The 6,000-nt window shown below is 39.5% G+C and overlaps 1 protein-coding gene across 3 annotated transcripts in view; it reads right to left on the bottom strand.

Annotated features, from left to right (window-relative positions):
* PHRF1 (PHD and ring finger domains 1) overlaps positions 1 to 5,080 on the bottom strand; it is a 33,296-nt gene extending 28,216 nt beyond the window's left edge. For all 3 annotated transcript variants that reach the window (XM_054970555.1, XM_054970553.1, XM_054970554.1), the window contains exon 1: positions 4,883 to 5,080. The gene's annotated coding sequence lies outside the window, so the exon portion shown is untranslated. The remainder of the gene's footprint in view (positions 1 to 4,882) is intronic.
* Between the last annotated feature and the right edge of the window lie 920 nt (positions 5,081 to 6,000).

The following is a 6,000-nucleotide window of genomic DNA, read 5'->3' on the forward strand; positions in this document are numbered from 1 at the left end:
CAAGAACAAGAAAACACACATTTGGCTGGAAAATACTATCCTCAGCTAGCTAAGGAGATCCAGGATTGTAAATAGCATGTGCAGCACTTGCTCGTTTGGGAACTGCCAGAATGAATTTACATGTATAACCATAGGAGGAAGTGGTCTGACTGCAGTACATTGCCTTGAATAGGACACACATTCCAAACTGCACTGAAATGAGGTGGACAGCAAGCTTTCATTTGTGTGTGACAAAAGAGAGACAGAGGTCATTCAGTCAAGCAAATGTAGTTCAGTCTTCTTATAATTCCCATCATGAAGCAGTGGGGTCTTAAGTTCTCAGCTTTCTACAAGAAAGTCTTTGGATAAGGTCGGACGGTATTTTATTTATTCATTTATAACTTATTAAAGACTTCGCTTTGTTATTCAAAATAATGTTTAACTTCAAATGTTAAATTGCTACTTTCATAGAAATATTTCCTCATTTCTGAGACATAGGATATGTATATGTGGTGTACATTTTAATCATACTGAAAAGTAATCTGATGATACAAAACATGGTCAAGTGAACAAGACTTGAAGATCTTTTATTTCTGTGGTGCAGAGAGGTAAGCTGCAGTACTGCAGCCCAAGCTCTGCTCACGACCTGAGTTCGATCCTGGCGGAAGCCAGGTTCAGGTAGCCAGCTCAAGGTTGACTCAGCCTTCCATCCTTCCAAGGTTGGTAAAATGAGTACCCAGTTTCCTGGGGATAAAGTGTAGGTGACTGGGGAAGGCAATGGCAAACCACCCCATAACAAAAAGTCTGCCAAGAAAACATCGTGATGCGACATCCCCCCATGGGTCAGTAATGACTCGGTCCTTGCACAGGGGACTACCTTTACCTTTTACCTACTGCCTATTTAACTCACTAATTACATCAGCTCCATATTTCTAACATAAGTGTCTTGTTTTAAACAAAACCAAATCCTTTATCATGCTTAAAGGGACAGTCAGTATTGTGTAGTAAATAGAACCTTAGACTTAAACCAAGGAGAGCGGGGCTGAAATTTCTACTTAGTCAGTAAACCCAGTGAGTGCGCTTCAACCAGTTTGTATCTTTCAGACAAACTTCTTTCACAGAACTGATCTGATGATAAAAGGAGGAAATCTACATACACCATTCTGACCTGTGCCAAAGGAAAGGAGAGAACTTGCGTATCAGAGACCCTCCTGGAAAAGGTACTTAACCCTTTGTCTTGGCGTACCAAGAAATGTACTTGTGCTTCAAAGAAAATTAAAACTTTCTGAGGACAGTGACACTGTATTTGGAGGTTTCTCAAATAAGCACTGCTTCATTATTGTGGTATGAACACACAGCTTTTAGTTACTTATTTGAATGGAAGATACTCTGTATCCCACTTCAAAGAATGATCAGGAATATGTAGTCTAGTTAACAAAAGAGGTATCAGGAGGAAATCTGAGCCTCTGAGAGGTACTGCCTGTCTTATACCCCATTGTATATCTACTGGCCAAAGAGCAATAGCTGCCACAACCTACTGGGCAAAAGAAATTTAGGTTACAACAGTTTAAGACATTGGCCTACTAACCCTCAACACCTTCTCAAAATAATCCCCCAGGGATACATGTTAGGAATGAGCCACAGGTCAGTGGAAGAACACATGCTTTACATGTAGAAGTTCCCCAGTCTATTCCCAGACAGTGTTTTTTGCTACCATTTAAAGCAAGAAGGGCAGGAGGAAAATGGTTTAATAAACAAAGTAAAGCTAATAACAAAACAAACAGGGAGAGAGAATGCTGCAAGGCAGATGTTAGCTCTTTATGAACAAGGAGGACATCTAGTAGACAAAACTACAAAACTAATGAGCTGGAGAAAGGTATGCCGATTTTAAAAATACACATGATCTGTCAAGATGAGAGTGGATGAAAATCAATGATTTTTTTAAACATCAAAAAATGGATTTTATTTAAATTGGATTTTGATTGATAAAATGTTTTGAGGAAAAATCTAAATATAGTTTTGTATTTAAAATACATTATAGCCCAAAGATTTTTCATCATGAAATTAGGATTAATTTTTAATTACGTAACATGAGATTGTATATTCATACAATGTTTTTTTAAAAATTGTAAATTATTTCCATTAATTCATTTGTTAGGGTCCCAATATCATGCTGTCTGAGGTTTCTGTGAGATTATTCTGTAATCTCTCTCTAAAATATACCATCACAGATGCTTGATTTTGCAGTTCTCAAAATTGAATTTGTGTCTGCAAAGTTAACATGCCTCTTCTTAACAGCAACAATGTTTTAAAATAAACATATAGTTGAGAAAGAGACCTCACTCCTATTGTGCCTCTGCAAACCTATGTACATAGAATCAACTTGTTACCTCTTAAATGCTAAATTTCAAGAAGTTCAAGAACAGAAGATTGTTTGGGGTGGAACAGATCTGGATAAGGAGATGTTAAGGGCCGAGTGTGAGGAGGGAGGGGCAAGCAGTACAAATGAAAGTGAAACCTTTTTAGCAAAATAATCCAGAAGTCTTGAGATCTTTGTGAGCATAGCCCGAGACTTACCATATTATTTTCTTCCTTGTGCAATTTTTGCAGGAAAAAGAAATTGTTTCTTCTAACATTCATTGTCAAGAACTATTGAATTTCTAAATGTATGGAACTCCTTAGGAATTGTTATATTTTGGGTTTTGTATGGTTATGTTTTAAGTTAATGTGGAATACATTTATTATAAAAAAAAAAGAAGAAGAGAAAACATAATGAATGGCAACAGGCCATAAAAGAGACCTAGTTTGGGAATATTTTTGTTTAACCACACTAGTTAATAAATCTGGATGCTTAGCAAATACAAAAATACATATGCTATATAATGTTATTATTTTAAATAAATAAAACAATTTTAATGGCTATTGTTAATTATTATTTTTCTCCTTCCAATAAAGTACAGCAGAAAAGTTGTGCAAATGCCGTGTGACAAAGGGAGCTTTGACTCTCAAAAACTTACACCCTCGAAATCTAGTTGGTCTCTAACATGATCCTGGACCCAAATCTTGTTCTTTTGCTACAGAACAACATGGCTACCCGCCTTAAACAAATATGAATGATTAACCTATTAAACTGGAAATAGTTCACCTTGCAATGATTTCAAATGATAAATAACCAATCATTAGTTATTGTTCTAAAAACTAGAGTCATCTGGGTTACAAATATTAAGGTTATGACAACCAGAAAGAATGAGCCTTGTGGTTTAAATGAACTCTTACTGACTATTGATTTAAATCAAAACCACCCTGATCAAGATGCTGGATTTTACACCTGTATTTTGGATTAGTTATTTTACCAACATTTACTTTAATTCATTTCTCCCAACTGGGGAGACAAAGCGTTCTTTTCTCTGTTTTATTTTATCCAAAAATAACAACCCTTTGATATAGGTTAAGATGAGACTGGCTGATGGTAATCCATGAAACTTCCATGGCCAGCAGAGGATTTCAACCTGACTCTCCCAGATCTGAATTTTATTCGCATACTACTTCAGTAAACCAAATGCAGCACCAACAGAATTGGATAAATGTGCTATTATACTCCTACATTATTTGTTTTTTTAAACAGCCTTGCTAATTAAAACCCAATCTGAAACCTAGAAATACTTAGGATCCCTTGAGGCAACATTCTCTTCTTACTGTACTGGAAGGCACAGAGACTCCTTTCCAGTTGTGGTTTAAAGAAACCGTAATTATGAAATTAAAGATTTCAGATATTATAAATATGGCCCAAGACCACCACACAGAATAGCTTCAAATAAACAAGATTCCTAGGGAAGCTACAGAATCTGCATCTTTGGAAAGTTTCAATGAATGGTTGGAATAAGCCTACCAATATCTATAATTCTGACAGATATGAACACTTCGGCAACAGGTCATTCCTTCCCAAAAGTGAAACAGGTGACAGAGGCACCAGCTAAGACAACTCAATCTCCTCCCATTCTTTCCAGCCCAGTTTGTATATGCTAATTGGGCACTATCCCTCCCCCAATATTTCGGTGATTCTCATTTAGGGACATCAAACACATGGCAAAACCTACAGAGCATTAATTCTTGCATTTAGTCTTGGGTCTTCCTACTTCCCAGATCTGGGCCGGTCTCTTTGTTTTGCTGCTACAAGGACCTGAACAATCCTCTGATTTAAGTAAACGCAACAATAACAAAAAACCACATGTAAATTGCATTTTAATTTAAGTCAGGTTGAAGCAGACAGAAATGGACATGTTTAGAGATCAGCTATCTAAGCAAACTAAAAGGCATAAGCTGGCTTCCTTTGTTTTTCCCGTTGTACAGCTGGTTTGGCCATCAGGCGAGGTCTCTACGACTGGAGTAAGATCTCTTCTTGTTCATAACTAAGCACCTACATGTGTCATTCCAACATCTGCTCGTGAGTTACTTACACCTACTTCGGAGTCCTGGAGCAGTTTTGCGTATATACATTTAGCTTCCAAACAGGCACCAATAAAAACTCGGCCCATATGTCCACTTTCGTTATTACAGTGGTAGAAAAGTACAAACCAATAAAGAAAGAGTCGTAATGCCAAAGACGGCCCCTGATGAGAACTCCCAGGAAGTGCCACGCAACGGCACGCCGTCGGCATGGAAAATAACCAATCCGGAAATGGACTGTGCTTGTGCGTTACATCTCCATCGTACACGAGAATCGAAAAAACCGAGAGCGAAGCAAAAACAACAATAAAGAACACAGATATGAAAATCCTTCTGAGACCCAGAAGATATAGACAAACCCATAGCAATCCCACCGACGGAGAAGGTTCCCCTTCCCTTATTCTCAGAGGCGCCGCTTCCTTGCGGCTCCCAGTTCGACCCCCACCCCTCATCTCACCTCCAGGCAGCCCCCTGGCAAGGAAGCTCCGGGAGCCGTCCACAGCCGCCGCAGACCCGTCAGTCCAATCCAGCGTCCGGAGGAGGACGACCCGCGAGGCTAGGAAAGGAACGCCGGCTACTTTTTGTAAGCGAGGGGCCCGCAGGGAAGGGACCGAGACACCCGCCTCGCCAGGAGGCTGAGAAGGCCCAGAACGCCTTTCTCGGCCGTCCCGGAAGAGAACGTGCAACTCTTCCGGGCGCCATGACGTCAGGGGCAAGCGGGCGCGCCGGACTGTTCCACTTGGCGGGGGAGGAAATGAGCGCCGGGAGACTAGAACGGTGGTTGTATCCGTGGGTCATAACAAAAATGAAATTCGCAGTAGAGGGGCACTTTAGAAGCTAACACAATATTTCCCAGTGTAAGTTTTCGTGTATATTTGTACCTAATTATTTAGAAAAAAATTACGTTACCTGTCCATGAACTTACTGAGGTACCTTACAAAATAATAAATCATTTAAAATCCAGCATTAAAAACCCAGATCAGCATAAAATCATAAACCATAACAACAGACAACCAACACCTTAAAATAACAGTTTCCAGATTCAAGTGGTATTTTTTTCAAAAAAAAACAACCTAAATTAAAAGCTGCTGTGAACAGAAACGTTTTAGATTTGTACCTGAACTAACACAACATAGCTGCCAGGCAAGCCTCAAGGAGACAGGCGTTCCACAAGTGAGATGCCACTAGTGAAAATGCCCTCTCTCTGGCTGCCACCCCTCTCAAGGCGAAGACACAGAGCAGGGCTTCCTTGGCAGATCTTAATTGTTGAACTGCATAATATGGGAGGAGGTGATGCTTCAGGTTTAATGGCCCCAAGTCATGTAGGTAAGAACGAGCATTTATTTCTGGAATAAAGTGAAACAAGTTCTTAGTCTCTAGAGTGCCATTGACTCCTCATTTGTTGGCTGCTACAGACTGACAAGGTTAACCATCTGGAATCAGCAAAAGCAAATGAGTTTTATGTCCATTTGAACACTAACAAATTTATTACGGTAGCAGCAGCTTTTGGGGCTGCAGCTGGTCTTGTGCCATGATAAACCTGTAAACCTTTAATTTGTCAAAAGGCTCCTGTTT

This window comes from Eublepharis macularius, chromosome 2 (assembly GCF_028583425.1).
Source record: "Eublepharis macularius isolate TG4126 chromosome 2, MPM_Emac_v1.0, whole genome shotgun sequence".
In the NCBI taxonomy this organism is placed as follows: domain Eukaryota; kingdom Metazoa; phylum Chordata; class Lepidosauria; order Squamata; family Eublepharidae; genus Eublepharis; species Eublepharis macularius.